We start from the raw sequence: 16,814 nt of genomic DNA on the forward strand, positions 1-16,814 counted from the left end.
TGATAGGGCAATTTCAAGAGAGCCTAACGCCACTACCCTCTGGACCCGACTCCTGGCAGCTATGAAAGTAAGATTTCCCTACAAGGAAGATTGTATATGCACATTAGGGAAATGGAACACTATGGAGGGAGGTATCCAGTTCCTGAGAGAATTAGCTGTGTGAGAGATCATCTCTTTTGGACCAAAGATGGGACAGACCCAGATAGAATTATTTGTACAAGACCTCTGTGGCGCAGATTTGTACAAAGTGCACCACCTGCATATGCTAAGTCATTGGCAGCAATGCTCTGGTCAGCTGAAGGTAATCAAAGGATTTCTCATGTGATTGAGTAGCTCTGGGACTTTGGGAACAACCTTGCTGGTTCTCTATGGGCTTGTGTCTCTGCTGTGGAGAAATTGTGTGAAAAATTTGATGACCGGTTTGAAAAGCTGTTGCAAGAGATCAAAGAACTCAGAGAAGACAGGTGCCATTAATGACTTGTATGAACCTATGTTTCAACTATTAGGAGAAGGACTTTTCAATCTCAAGAGAGAAGACAGAGGCAGTCCACAAAAAGAGGTTCACTGTGGTTCTTCCTACGTGAGCAGGGAGAAAACATGAGTAGGTGGCATAGAAGGCCTACCTCAGAAATTCAAGAACGAGTACATCAGTTAAAAGGAAAAACTCCTAGGAAAATGGCTGCTCCAGTTTACAAAAAGGGGCAGAAAAGATTCTGATGCTCTTGAAGGGACCTCTAATTCACACCCAGAGACTGTGCAAAACAGGAATTAGAGGTGCCCTGCCTCCAACCAGGTGGAAGAAAGGGATAACAGAGTCTATTGAACTGTACAAATACGCTGGCCTGGTATAACACACCCCCAGGAGTACAAAGCTTTAGTGGACATTAGTTCTCAGTGCACAATAATTCCTTCTAATTATAAAGGAACGCAATCCATCAATATTGTTGGAGTGACTGAGGGATCCCAGGAACTGACTGTTGTAGAGGCTGAAATGAGCCTAAACTGGAAAAACTGGCAAAAGCATCCCATTGTGACTGGTCCAGATGCTCCGTGCATCCTTGGTATAGACTACCTCAGGAGAGGGTATTTTAAGGACTCAAAAAGGTATAGGTGGGCATTTGGTATAGCAGCTGTGGACACTGAGAAAATTGAACAGCTGTCTGATTTGCCTGGTCTTTCAGATGACCCTTCTGTTGTAGGACTGCTGATGGTTGACGATCAGCAGGTGCCAATTGCTACCACGACGGTGCATTGCAGGCAGTATCGCACCAATCGAGATTCCTATCCAGAGGTTGATACATCAATTGGAAAGCCAGGGTGTGATCAGTAAGACTCGCTCATCTTTTAACAGCCCAATTTGGCCAGTGCGTAAATCTAGTGATGAGTGGAGACTAACTGTAGACTGTCGTGGCCTGAATGAAGTTACGCCACCACTGAGTGCTTCTGTGCCTGACATGCTAGAACTGCAATTTGAACTGGAGTCAAAGGCAGCTAAATGGTATGCTACAATTGACATTGCTAATGCATTTTTCTCTATTCCTGTAGCAGCAGAGTGCAGGCCGCAGTTTGCTTTCACCTGGAGGGGCATCCAGTATACATGGAATTGCTTGCCCCAGGGGTGGAAACACAGTCCTACCATCTGCCATGGTCTGATCCAGAACACGCTGGAACAAGGTAAAGCTCCAGAACACTTGCAATATATTGATGACATCATTGCATGGGGCAACACAGCGAAAGAAGTCTTCGAGAAAGGTGAGAGAATAATTCAGATTCTTTTGGATGCTGGTTTTGCCATAAAACGAAGCAAGGTCAAGGGACCTGCACGAGAGATCCAGTTTTTAGGAATAAAATGGCAAGATGGCCGTCGTCAGATCCCAATGGATGTGATCAACAAAATTGCAGCAATGTCTCCACCTACTAATAAAAAGGAGACACAGACTTTCCTGGGCATTGTAGGTTTTTGGAGAATGCATATTCCTGACTACAGTCACATTGTGAGCCCTCCAATTTGAGTGGGGCCAGGAAAAACTACAAGCCTTTGAACAAATTAAGTGTGAGATAACTCATGCGGTGGCCCTTGGACCAGTTCGGACTGGACTAGATGTTAAAAATGTGCTCTACACCGCAGCCGGAGATAATGGTCCTACCTGGAACCTCTGGCAGAAAGCACCAGGAGAAACACGAGGCCGACCCTTAAGTTTTTGGAGTCGAGGATACAAAGGATCTGAGGCCAGCTATACTCCAACTGGAAAAGAGATACTAGCAGCATATGAAGGAGTTCGAGCTGCTTCAGAAGTTATCGGTACTGAAGCACAACTCCTAGCAATTCAACTGCCGGTGCTGAGCTGGATGTTCAAAGGGACGGTTCCGTCTACACATCATGCAACCGAAGTTACATGGAGTAAATGGATTGCACTGATCACGCAACGAGCTTGAACTGGAAATCCCAATCGCCCAGGGATCTTAGAAGTGATTACAGACTGGCCAGAAAGCAAAGACTTTGGGATGTCTCCAGATGAGGAGGAAGTAACATGTGCTGGAGAAGCACCACCATATAATACACTTTCAGAGACTGATAAGCAGTATGCACTGTTCACAGATGGATCCTGTCGTCTTGTAGGAAAACATCGAAGGTGGAAAGCTGCTATGTGGAGTCCCACACGACAAGTTACAGAAGCCACTGAAGGACAAGGTGAATCTAGTCAATTTGCAGAAGTGAAAGCCATCCAGCTGGCTTTGGACATTGCTGAACGAGAGAAGTGGCCAGTACTTCATCTCTATACTGACTCATGGATGGTAGCAAATGCCTTGTGGGGGTGGCTACAGCAATGGAAGAAAAGCAACTGGCAGCGCAGAGGTAAACCCATTTGGACTGCCACACTGTGGCAAGACATTGCTGCTCAGCTAGAGAGCCTGCCTGCCAAAGTTCGTCATGTAGATGCTCATGTGCCTAAAGTCGAGCCACTGAGGAACATCTAAACAACCAACAAGCAGATCAAACTGCCAAGATTCAAGTAACTGAGGTGGACTTGGACTGGCAACGTAAAGGTGAACTTTTCTTAGCTCGATGGGCCCATGATGCTTCAGGGCATCAAGGTAGAGATGCAACACAGAAATGGGAGCGTGATGGTGGGGTGGACTTAACTATGGACACTATTTCACAGGTTATTCATGAATGTGAAACTTGTGCTGAAATCAAACAAGTGAAACGGTTAAAGCCTGTATGGTATGGGAGGTGATGGTTAAAGTATAAGTATGGAGAAGCTTGGCAGATTGATTATATTACACTTCCACAAACACGTCAAGGTAAGCGTTATGTACTTACAATGGTGGAAGCAGCCACTGGATGGTTGGAAACATATGCCGTACCTCATGCTACAGCCCAAAATACTATCTTGGGCCTTGAAAAGCAAGTCTTTTGGTGTCATGGTACGCCAGAAAGAATTGAATCAGACAATGGTACTCATTTCAAAAACAGTATTATAGACAATTGGGCCAAAGAACATGGTATTGAGTGGGTATATCAGATTCCATATCATGCACCAGCCTCTAGGAAAATTGAAAGGTACAATGGTTTGTTAAAAACTACACTAAAGGCACTTCTTGGTGGTGGAACCTTTAAAAACTGGGATTCACATTTAGCAAAAGCCACTTGGTTGGTCAACACTAGAGGATAAACCAATCGAGCCGGGCCTGCTCAATCAGAAATTCTTCGTACTCTGGAAGGAGAGAAAGTCCCTGTAGTACACATTAAAAATATGTTAGGAAAGGCAGTCTGGGTTACTCCTGCCTCAGGCAAAGGCAAGCCCATTCGTGGGATTGTTTTTGCCCAGGGACCTGGCAGCACCTGGTGGGTGATGCTTAAGGATGGAGAAGTTCGGTGTGTACCTCAAGGGGATTTGATTTTAGGTGAAAATATGCAATGCTGAACTGTATGATGTGAATTACCGCACTAACAATGTTTAATAAGTGTCTTTCAGATCAAGACAATGGTGATGAAACCAGAGCTACCTTCTTCGAGTGGCGCCTGACAAGTTTTTCGAAGTTGATGTCTTTAACCCACAAACAGTGGTCATGAGATGCACTTGTACCATCTTTCCTTCCCTGGGAGACTTTTGTGACAAAATGAGCTTAATGAACTTTTCAAAGGATGTTTCACTGATTAAGATTAATTACTCCTGTGTATATATGTACATTTGCGTGTATATATATATATATATATATATATAGTAGTAGTGATTCATTAGATTGTATTGATAGATTGTATTAATGAGGTTTAAGTATTTCCGTGAATGGCATATTATAAGGGGTAGAATGTCCTGGTTTTGTTAAAAACAAGTTTCTCTTTTAGTGAATTTGCCTGTCCCCTAAAGCCTTCATATTAGCTGCATTTTCCTGGAGAACCAGATACATGTTTTGGTAAACATAGCCATGGAATGCAAAGTTATTGATAAGCATGGATGGACATCTCGTGAGAGGGGCAACGAGAAACTGGTGACCAAGAAACTGACCAACTGTGTATAACATTCCATTCATGTGAATACTTCATATAGAAGTGGGAGATCATGAGGATCTCGTCCCTTTCCCTTTTTGCCTTTTTTGTCCCTTCTACTTATGGCTGACATTAGGAGAGGACCTTGCTAGTTGTCCCTGCAAACTGAGGCCTAGTGAGACTGAATCCAGCTCCGGTTGGCTGCAGAGTCCAATCCAGGACTTTGGGTGCTGGCTCTGCAGTTGCTGAGACTTTCAAGATTGGTTTTGTATATTTTGTATTATTTTCTCTATTCTTATTAGTAACATTAGTAAAACATTTTTAATTTTTTCCAACTCTTCTCTCTCTGTCCTTCTTTTCCTCCCGATCACCTGTCCTTAGTGGGAAGGGGGGAGGAGGAGGGGCAAAAGGGGGAAGTCGGGGGAGGAGAGGAGGTTAACAATACATCTGCCAGGGTTTTATTGTCACCCCGCAGTCTAAACCCTCGACACTGGGGAACTAGATACATGTTTTGGTAAACATAGCAATAGAATACGAGGTTATTGATAAGGACAGATTCACATCTGGCGAGAGGGGCAACGAGAAACAGGTGACCAAGAAACTGACTGTCGAGGGTTAAGATTGTGGGGATTGGGAAAGTGTCCGGAGAATAGAATCTTTAAGTATAACACTTTGTTGTTTCTAAAGTGAGAAAAGCAGGACAAAAATAAAACTCTACAAGAGATCATTGAATCATTTCAGACAGTTTTACAGGCAGAATGGTTTAAACTTCAACAAGCTGAGAGAGAATTAACTGATAACACACAAGTCATAGAAAACTTGCTGAACTCTGCGAGATACTGTTCCTTATTAACCTGTTTTTTTGTAGGTATCTGTTTAAGCACATTACAGTTTAAATAAGTGTCTGTTACATGGTACAGTAAGTTCACAGACTGCTAAATCATGAGAATCCATTGACTCAATATGTGCATTTTGTGATTATACAGAAGACCCTGAGTTCTTTACTGCGTGAATGTGATGATAAGATTTTGTGTGTGACAGTTGTTACTTTTCTTTCTAGCATGCTAGCTTTATTCCAATATCCAGACTTGCACAACTCTGTGATAGGCTCTGTCTCATCTCTATGTGCTAGATTTGGCTCTTTTGTATGCACACCAAGTGAAGAGCATATTTTTAACATCTTGTCCTGCCTGGACTGGCCCAAGAGCCACAGCATGGACTGTCTCCCACTTAATTTGTTCAAAGGCTTGCTGTTGCTCAGGGTCCCACTCAAAATCATTCTTCTTCCAGGTCACTTGATAAAGAGTGCTAACGATCTGACCGTAGTCTGGAATTTGCATTATCCAAAAACCCATAACCCCCAAGGAAGTCTGTCTATCCTTTTTGTTAGTTGGTGGAGACATAGCTGTTGATCACATCCATTTGGATCTGATGACGTCAATCTTGCCATCTTACTCCTAAAAACTGGATCTCCCATCCAGATCATTGACCTTACTTTGCTTTATAGCAAAACTGGTTTTCAGAAAAATTTGGATCATTCTTTCCCCTTTCTCAAAAAATTCTTCTGCTGTGTTGCCCCACACGATGACATTGTCAATGTATTGCAGGTGTTCCAGAGCTTTGCCCTGTTCCAGTGCAGTCTGGATCAGTCCATGACAAATGGTAGGGCTGTGCTTCTACTCCTGGAGCAGTTGATTCCAGGTGTCCTGGACGCCCCTCCAACTGAAAGCAAACTGGCCTGCACTCTGCTGCCAAAGGAATAGAGAAAAATGCATTAGCAATGTCAATTGTGGCATACCACTTGGTTGCCTTTGACTCCAGTTCATATTGCAGCTCTAGCACAGCAGCACTTAATGGTGGCGTGAATTAATTCAGGCCATGATAGTCTACCGTTAGTCTCCACTCTCCATTGGACTTTTGCACTGGCCATATGAGACTGTTGAAGACTGTGTGAGTCTTACTGATCACTCCTTGGCTCTCTAGTTAACAAATCCACTTATGGATGGGAATCAGAGAGTCTTGGTTAGTGTGATACTGGCACTGGTGCACCATCATGGTAGCAATTGGCACCTGCTGTTCTTTGACCCTCAGCAATCCTACAAGACAAGGGTCTTCCGAGAGACAGGGCAAGGTAGATAGCTGTTTCATGTCCTGTCTCCACGGCTGCTATTCCAAAGGCCCACCGGTACCCTTTTGGGTCCTTAAAATATCCTCTTCTGAGGTAGTCTATACCAAGAATACACGGAGCAACTGAACCAGTCACAATGGAGTGTTTTTGCCAGTCCTTCCCAGTTAGACTCACTTCAGCCTCCAGTACAGTCACCTGTTGGCATCCTCCAGTCACTCCAGAAATACTGATGGGTTCTGTCCCTTCATTGGTTGATGGAATTAGAGTACATTGGGTCCTGGTGTTCACTTGAGCCTTGTACTCTTGTGAGTCTGACGTTCCAGGACATTGAATCCACACAGCTTGTCCCTCTCCTCCACCTGGCTGGAGGCAGGGCCCCTCTAGTCCTGGTCATGGTACTCACTGCTTCCTTTTTGCAAGAATGAATCAGAAGCCCCTTCAAGAGGTTCAGAAGTAAGATCAGCCCTTCTACTCTGGGGGACTGCCCACTGGAAACTGGAGTAGCATTTTTCCTGGCAGAATCCCTTCTTGTGGTTGTCTTTCCTTGCAACTCATGTACACGTGCCTCTAGGACTGAGGTAGGTTTTCCATCCCATCTCCTCATGACTTCTCCATGGTCACACGGGAAAAGTTCTGAGGAGAAGTCTGTGGTGGCATTCGTGCAAGCAAGTGGAGCAACCGTGAGAGATTTAAATGGTTCTAAGGAGCACAAGCGATCAGGGCAAGCAAACAGGGGTGTGGGGGTTTGCAGTCAGGGCATGCAGGAAGTGCGCTGCAGGCTACTTGTAGGTCCACAACCCAAGGTAGTACTTGTGCTCTAGGTCTCTGCCATAATGGTGTGCACTCGCCTCAGAGTTAAAAACAGTGCGCTTGCAGGGAAAGCCCCTGAGATGTCTCATGCTTCCACCCAGACAGAACCAGTAAGGAAGGAGACTTCAGTACAGGTGGTATGTTGCAATGAGTACCCAGACCCTATTCCTGGAGAAAAGGTAAATACCTGCACAAGGTGTGCACAGGCTGATGATCTGCTATGTCAGGTGGTTGAGTTGCAACAAACAGTTAAAAGGCTGTGCAGTATTAGAGGAGGTGAGATGGTGATAGATAGGTGGTTACAGAACCATGCTCCTGTAGCAGACATCACTGAGAATGTAGTGGACATCACTGAGAATGAGGCACCTTGGACCCTGGTGACCCACTAAAGCAGGGCTCCATCTCAGTCTCCACCCTCCAGCATCACAACTGAAAACAGATATGAAGCTTTAACAGCTATAGGCATCAATGAGCAAGGTCTGCAAGAAGAAACTGTACCGGTAGCACACAGTGGATACCATAAAAAGAAACTAAGAGTGTTTGTGGTGGGTGACTCTGTTAAAGGGCACTGAAGCGCACATCTGCCATCCTGACCGGGAGTCACAAGAGGTATACTGCCTTCTGGGAGCTAAGATCCAAGATGTTGCTGAGAGGGTTCCACAACTTGTCAAGAGCACAGACTGCTATCCACTGCTGCTCTTTCATGGGGGGACAAATGACACTGCAAGCCAGAGCCTGGGCAGAATCAAGGAAGACTATAAAGCCCTAGGGGCACAAGTGAAAAATATTGGTGCCCAAGTTACCTTTTCCTCCATTCTGTAGTTGGATGAAAGGGGGTAGCCAGAAATAAATGCATAATGCACATTAACTCCTGGCTTTGAGGCTGGTGCCCTTGTGAGGGTTTTGACTTTTATGACAATGGGACATTCTTTTATGACTATAACCTGTTAGGGAGGGATGGAATCCATCTGTCTGAAAGAGGCAAGGGAATCTTAGGCAGTAAGCTGGCCAACTTGGTGAGGAGGGCTTTAAACTGAAGAGCTTGCGGAGTGGGGTCCTAAGTGGTAATGCTCATGCCATCACATCCAACTAGGGAACAAGCCAGGCCAACCACAGCAGCAACAAATATTCCTTAGCGGCCTCCCAAGATGAGAACCAGAAGACTCAAGGGTATGTACGGCTATGGTGGATCCTTCTGAACCCCTCATGGGACTGCAGCCTATTAATCTAGATGTAAAAATTCATATAATAACTCCAGACAATGCTGTATGGTTCTGTACCCTGACTTCTCCTCTTATTTTACATCCTTTGCTAATATCAGATTTTCGAGTTCTTTTATTTGGGGTATCTACGATGAATACCTGTACCTTATCTCAAGGAGACAGCATTGGAACAGTGTTATTGATGTTGAGAACAAGACATATTGTATTGAAGTTCAATTTGAAAAAGTACAAGCCAGATGTCTCCAAACTGTGTGGATAATCACCTCATGTCAGGTTATCAGACCCAGAGTAACATTAGCTGCAGAAGCTGGAACAACATATATGTATTACTGGAAGGTGATGACACCCCTGTTTTCTTCACCTACCACAGGTTGGCTCATCGTGCTTTGCTATCTTGTACTAAAAGCATATGCCCTGGATATGTTTCTGCAAGACCAATATGTAAATACTTAGATTTGGTTGGTCTCTACTGTAAATAACTCATCTGCCTTTTATATTAAGGGAAGACTAATGGCTGCAGATATTTTAAAAATGTGTTTTATTAGCATGTCAACCCTGGTAGCTGTATTACAGAATTATACTATGCTAAGGGATTTTGATATTAATGTTTCTTATTGCTGTTTTTTCTGAGTAGGTAATGGTTGTAAAAGCTGCTTCAATTTTGAAGGCATGTGCTGCTTTAGCATAGCTGATAAACTAGCCAGAATAGAAGATGACATATAACATATTCGGTACTAATGCATCAAGGGAAACAATCTAGTGATAATGCCTGGCTGAATGACTTGTTTAATTCCTTGACAAGAGAAATGGAACACCTGATTTAAAGCATTATTGTATGCGGTGATGAGAACAACGCATACAGACACGCATATGGATCAGAGTAATAATCAATTCTAGAGGCTGAATAATAGTTTTACAGAAACAATTGGGCAAAAAAACCCACATTCCAAGTATATCAATCTGTTTGCTTTCTCATCATATTGTCCTACAATAGCCACAGGTTGCCTCTGTGTTGTAGCTATAAATAGACAAATCTGCAAGTGTAATCAAATGCAGTCAGCCTGTAAGGTGGTCATAAACTTGTTCATCAAAGTCTCTAACCCCATTTTGGGTTTTGTATTTACTGGACATTGTTTTTCCTTAACGGCTCAAAGTCCTCTTTCAGTTCTGTCTCAGTGTAGTATTGGTTTTATCAATACTTCAGCTGCCAATACTAGTGGAAATACAGCATCCAAAATTTCCTTGGAGATTTCTTGCTTGCAGCAAGCAGATCTGTACCTTCCAAGCACCTTCTTATGGGACATGCAACTAAACAGAATTGTCAGAACATTTCTTCTCTTCAACATTTCTTCTCAGAAAACATTATTTGAGCTTACAGTTTACTTAACAAATCTTGACCCAAGAGAGGTATAGGGCTTTCTGGCAAACACACAAATACATCTGTTAAAACTTTGTTCCAAAATTGGCATTCCATTGGATTTTAAAAATGGCCTTTCTTTTTTTTCCCATGACCCCAAGAACTAGCACGGTAAATTTTCTAAGAAGTCCTTTGCAACTAGTTAACACAGAATCACACAGAATGTTAGGGATTGGAAGGGACCTCAAAAGATCATCTAGTCCAATCCCCCTGCCGGAGCAGGAACACCTATTTGAGGTTACACAGGAAGGCGTCCAGGCAGGTTTAAAATGCCTCCAGAGTAGGAGACTCCACAACCCTCCTGGGCAGCCTATTCCAGTGTTCTGTTACCCTCACTGGGAAGAAGTTTCTTCTCAAATTTAAGTGGAACCTCTTGTGTTCCAGTTTGAACCACTTACCCCTTGTCCTACCGCTGGATGTCACAGAGAAGAGCCTGGCTCCATCCTTGTGACACTCACCCTTTATATATTTGTAAACATTAATAAGGTCACCCCTCAGTCTCCTCTTCTCCAAGCTGAAGAGACCCAGCTCCCTCAGCCTTTCCTCATAAGGGAGATGCTCCACTCCCTTGATCATTTTGTTGCCCTGCACTAGACTCTCTCCAGCAGTCCCCTGTCCTTCTTGAACTGAGGGGCCCAAAACTGGACACAGTATTCCAGACGGGGTCTCACCAGGGCAGAGTAGAGGGGAAGGAGAACCTCTCTGGACCTATTAACCACTCCCCTTCTAATACACCCCAGGATGCCATTGGCCTTCCTGGCCACAAGGGCACAGTGCTGGCTCATGGTCATCCTGCTGTCCACCAGGACGCCCAGGTCCCTTTCCCCTACACTGCTCTCTAATATGTAATTTCCCAACCTATACTGGAACCTGGGGTTGTTCCTGCCCAGATGCAGGACTCTACACTTTCCCTTGCTAAATTTCACCAGGTTATTCCCCGCCCAACTCTCCAGCCTGTCCAGGTCCCACTGGATGGCAGCACAGCCTTCTCGCGTGTCAGCCACTCCTCCCAGCTTAGTGTCATCAGCAAACTTGCTGATAGTACACTCAATTCCCTCGTGCAAATCGTTAATGAATATATTGAATAATATTGGCCCCAGTACTGACCCCTGAGGCACTCCACTAGATACTGGCCTCCAACTAGACTCCGCACCATTGACCACCACTCTCTGGCTTCTCTCCTTAAGCCAGTTTGCAACCCACCTCACTACTCTATTGTCCAGACCACACCTCCTCAATTTAGCTGTGAGGATGCTATGGGAGACTGTGTCAAAGGCTTTACTGAAGTCAAGGTAGACCACATCCACCGCCCTGCCATCATCCATCCACCTTGTTACATTCTCATAAAAGGCTATGAGGTTGGTCAAGCATGACTTACCCTTGGTAAAGCCATGCTGACTGCCCCTAATGACCCTCTTATCCCTGATATGCCTTGAGATGACATCAAGGACAAGCTGTTCCATTACTTTCCCAGGGACAGAGGTGAGGCTGACCGGTCTATAATTACCCGGGTCCTCCTTCTTGCCCTTTTTGAAGACTGGAGTGACATTTGCTTTCCTCCAATCCTCGGGCACCTCTCCCGTTTCCCAAGACTTGGCAAAGATGATGGAGAGCGGTCCAGCAATGACTTCAGCCAGCTCCCTCAGTACCCGCAGATGCATCCCATCTGGACCCATGGATTTATGGATGTCCAGACTATTTAATAGCTCCCTAACCCAGTCCTCATCGACTAAAGCAAACTCCTCCACTGACCTGGCTTCACCTGGGGTCTCAGGGGTACAGGGCTCCCCAGGACAGCCTCCAGTAGAGTAGACAGAGAGAAAGAAGGCATTCAGTAATTCTGCCTTCTCTGTGTCTTCTGTCACCAGGGCACCCACCTCATTCATCAGTGGGCCTACATTGCCTCTGGTGTTAGTTTTATCTGTCACGTATTTGAAAAAACTCTTCCTGTTGTCCTTGACCCCTCTCACCAGGTGGAATTCTAAGGAGGCCTTAGCTTTCCTAGTTACCTCCCTACACCCTCTGACAACAGCCTTATATTCTCCCCAAGTGGCCAGCCCCTCCTTCCACGATCTGTAAACTCTTCTCTTCCACTTGAGCTTACCCAGCAGCTCCCTGTTTAACCACGCAGGTCTACTGGCTCCCTTCCTTGACTTCGTATGTGTCGGGATGCTCTGATCTTGTGCCCGGTAGAAACAGTCCCTGAACGCTAACCAACTGTCTTGGTCCCCTTTACTTTCAAGCAGCCTTGCCCATGGGATTTCCCTTAGCGATTGCCTGAAAAGGCCAAAGTTTACCTTTCTGAAATCCAAGGTTGCAGTTCTGCTTGCTATCCTGCTCCTGTCACATGAGATCCTGAATTCCACCATCTCATGGTCGCTGCAACCAAGGCAGCCCTCAACCTTTACCGCTTCAACCAGACCCTCCTTGTTAGTGATGATAAGGTCCAGCAATGCACCTCTTCTTGTTGGCTCCTCCACCCTTTGCATCAGAAAGTTATCATCAAGGCACTGGAGGAACCTCCTAGACTGTGGCTGGCCAGCTGAGTAGTCCTTCCAGCAAACATCAGGGAAGTTAAAATCCCCCACCACAACCAGGGCCTGTGATTGCGAGGCTGCTCTCAGCTGTCTGTAGAAGGCCTCATCAACTTCCTCACCCTGATCTGGTGGTCTGTAGTAGATGCCCACAATAGCGTCACCCTTGCCAGCCTGCCCCTTAACTTTCCCCCACAGACTCTCAACTTGCTCCTCATCCATGCCTGGACAATACTTAATAAATTGTAGTTGCTCTCTCACATAAAGAGCAACTCCACCACCACGCCTGGCTGGTCTGTCTTTCCTGAAAAGGACATAGCCATCCATGACCACATTCCAGTCATGTGTGCTGTCCCACCATGTCTCTGTAATTGTCACCAGATCATAATCTCCTGCCCTAACACAGGTTTCTAACTCCTCCTGCTTATTCCCCATGCTGCCCGCATTGGTGTACAGGCATTTCAGAGAGTGAGTTGAGCACACCGATTTCACCTCAGGGGTATGGGGGGCCTCCCAGCCCTCATGAACTCTAGAGTGATGCCCTACGCATGCAAGCCCAGCTACCACCCCATCCCCCTTCAAATCTAGTTTAAAGCTCCCCAAATGAGCCCTGCTAATTCCTGTCCCAGCATCCTTTTGCCCCTGCGAGATAAACCTTTCCCGTGTATTGCTGTCTGGACTGGTGTCTTGTGAAACCAGCTGTTATCAAAGTACCCAAAGCCCTGCCTGTAGCACCAGTCCTGTAGCCAATTGTTTAGAGACTGGATTTTTCTATTCCCGACCACATCATCACCCAAAACTGGAAGGAGGGCAGAGAAAATCACTCGAGCCCCAAATTCTTTTACCATCTGTCCCAAGGCCTTGAAATCTTTTTTTCATTCCCGTCAGACTGCAGAATGCAGCTTCCTCCCCATCTGTCTGGAAGATCAGCAGTGGGTAGTAGTCTGTCGGGTGCACCAGGTTGGGGAGCATCCTGGTGATGTCCCTGATCTGGGCTCCAGGTAGACTGCACACTTCCCTACGATGAGGGTCAACTCTGCAGATTGGGCCCTCTGTCCCTCTCAGAAGGGCATTGCCTACTACAGTTACCCTTCTTTCTTTCTTATCTGAGGCGGTCTTGAGGTGTGGGGTCAACTGTCTCTTTCGATGTGACCTCAAATGAGCCTTGCACCACATCCTCACATATCTCCTCTTCAAGATCCAGGGCCTCAAACCTATTACAGAGGGGCACCTGGGGAAGCAAAGCAGGTAGGGAGGGGGGTTGCCCACAGCCCCTAACTGGAACTAGCTTCCAACCCTCATCATCTTTTCTGTCCCCTACCTCTGCCTGACAGTGACAGGGCAGGGACTGTCTCAGGTCTTCTCCCTTTGCCCGACAGGGCAAGGGGTTCATCACCTTTTGGGGAATGTGTTGTATTAACTTGTCTGATCCTTCTGAATCTGTTCATAGTATTTTAGACAAACTAAAACAGCACATTAATAAGATTGTCATAGTAGAAGTAGGGTTTGACAAATGGTTTAAAAGCTTGGAAATAGGTGGGTAGTTGTTTGATCTTATTATATAAGGCTTAGCTACGTTATATGTAACTGTAATCATTGTTGTTAATCATCTATTCTATGCTGCAGTGTATTTCAAAGATGATTCAGTGCATTGTAAACAAGGCCTGGTTGGTTCAAAAACAAAAAGGGGGAGGTTTGAGGGATTTTCTTGAAGTTAATGTGTGTATAGATTTCTATTAGATGGAGATTTGTTACTGAACTAGCCAGGTCTAAAGGAATTTCAAGGAAAGCTGAAAACAGGACCTGTTGTGGGAGTGAGGCAGTTCTACAATAACAGAGCCTCAACAAGATGTAAATCAACAGACCTATTAGCAGTGAGACTCGGGCGTGTGGACAGCTCATGAACATAGACAATATCCAATTAGCTAATGCATGCTTGGAGCATGGACATGTGATCAGGAAATAACTGCATATATAAGGAGGTTTGTTTCTGTAATAAAGGGCTTCACTTGAATTCGTATTGGATTGTGTGGAGTCCATGATTTTTCGCCCTTGCAGTGCCCTGCCTCCAACCAGGTGAAGGAAAGGGATAACAGAGTTTATTGGACTGTACAAATACGATGGCCTGGTACAACACACCCCCAGGAGTACAAAGCTTTAGTGGACACTGGTGCTCAGTGCACAATCATTCCTTCTAATTATAAAGGAACTGTCACGGAGGCACCCCGAGGTTAGTTTAAGGGACAAGAGGGTCCAAAACAGCTTTTATTAAACTGGTGAGAAACAGGGTTTTAGCACTCCAAAGGTGACTTAAATACAGGTTCAGATATTAGTTGAGGAAAATTATTAAGGGGCAGCAACTAATACAACAGGAGGTCCACAGTGTCCATACACATGGCTTCACCAAAAACAATGCCGGAGCCACTCCTGAGTCCAGGAAGACTACACATTTGCCTGAACATGGTGTGGGATTATTTTAAAGGGATACACATACTCGTATGGAGTATGGGAAGTGTACACTCGCGATTCGGCAAGGGTAAATTTATAGTACACTCGCAATCCTGTGAGGAGAAATGCACGTGCAAATGTGCACGGAATATTACACGTGCTTATGTGGAAGCACGGGAGGAAAATACACTCGCGATTATGCGAGCATTAATTTATACACGTGCTCGTATTGAGCATGGAAAGTACGTGTGCAAATGTGCACAGAAAGTATAAATACACGTGCAAATGTGCGCAGAAAGTAGATACACTCACAATCCTGTGAGGGTTAATTTTACTTACACACTTGGTGGCAAGGTCAGCAGAGTCTCTGTCCCGGGGAGGGGGGGCCGTGGCTCCTAGCGGCAGTGGCTAAGCTCGTAACTCCAAGAGATCGTGCGCAAGACCACACATCTCGACGAGAGTCCCGTTTTTTATAACCTGATCAGATCTGACTGTGGGCATTACAGAAGCTTCTCTGCACCCCCACCCTGTCTGTGGAGTGCCCCTGAAGCCTCCAAACATCCCCCACACTGGTCGCAGGCGCCTAGCGGCTCTCTGGCACCTCAGCACTCCCTTCTCCTAACGGCCCTGGCCAGGGTGCTCTGGGGCCAAACAAAAGAAGCTGTTAGCCTCAAACAGCAGAGAGAGAGGGAGATGTGTCTACTCCTTCCATATCAAAGGAGGGAGGGGGAGAGAGGGGAGTTTGCATTCTGCCACAGGAACGCAATCCATTAATATTGTTGGAGTGACTGGGGGATCCCAGGAACTGACTGTTGTAGAGGCTGAAATGAGCCTAACTGGAAAAAACTGGCAAAAGCATCCCCTTATGACTGGTCCAGATGCTCCGTGCATCCTTGGCATAGACTACCTCAGGAGAGGGTATTTTAAGGACCCAAAAGGGTATAGGTGGGCATTTGGTATAGCAGCTGTGGACACTGAGAAAATTGAACAGCTGTCTGATTTGCCTGGTCTTTCAGATGACCCTTCTGTTGTAGGACTGCTGATGGTTGATGATCAGCAGGTGCCAATTGCTACCACGACGGTGCATCGCAGGCAATATCGCACCAATCGAGATTCTTTGATTCCTATCCAGAGGTTGATCCGTCAACTGGAAAGCCAGGGTGTGATCAGTAAGACTCGCTCACCTTTTAATGGCCCAATCTGGCCAGTCTAGTGACGAGTGGAGACTAACTGTAGACTATCATGGCCTGAATGAAGTTATGCCACCATTGAGTGCTTCCATGCCTGACATACTAGAAGTGCAATTTGAACTGGAGTCAAAGGCAGCCAAGTGGTATGCTACAATTGACATTGCTAATGCATTTTTCTCTATTCCTTTAGCAGCAGAGTGCAAGCCACAGTTTGCTTTCACCTGGAGGGGCATCCAGTACACGTGGAATCGCTTACCCCAGGGGTGGAAACACAGTCCTACCACCTGCTGTGGACTGATCCAGAACACGCTGGAACAACGTAAAGCTCCAGAACACTTGCAATATATTGATGACATCATCATATGGGGCGACACAGCGAAAGAAGTTTTCGAGAAAGGTGAGAGAATAATTCAGATTCTTTTGGATGCTGGTTTTGCCATAAAAGAAGCAGGGTCAAGGGACCTGCACGAGAGATCCAGTTTTTAGGAATAAAATGGCAAGATGGCCGTCGTCAGATCCCAATGGATGTGATCAACAAAATTGCAGCAATGTCTCCACCTACTAATAAAAAG

Source organism: Patagioenas fasciata, chromosome W (genome assembly GCF_037038585.1).
Source record: "Patagioenas fasciata isolate bPatFas1 chromosome W, bPatFas1.hap1, whole genome shotgun sequence".
NCBI lineage: Eukaryota > Metazoa > Chordata > Aves > Columbiformes > Columbidae > Patagioenas > Patagioenas fasciata.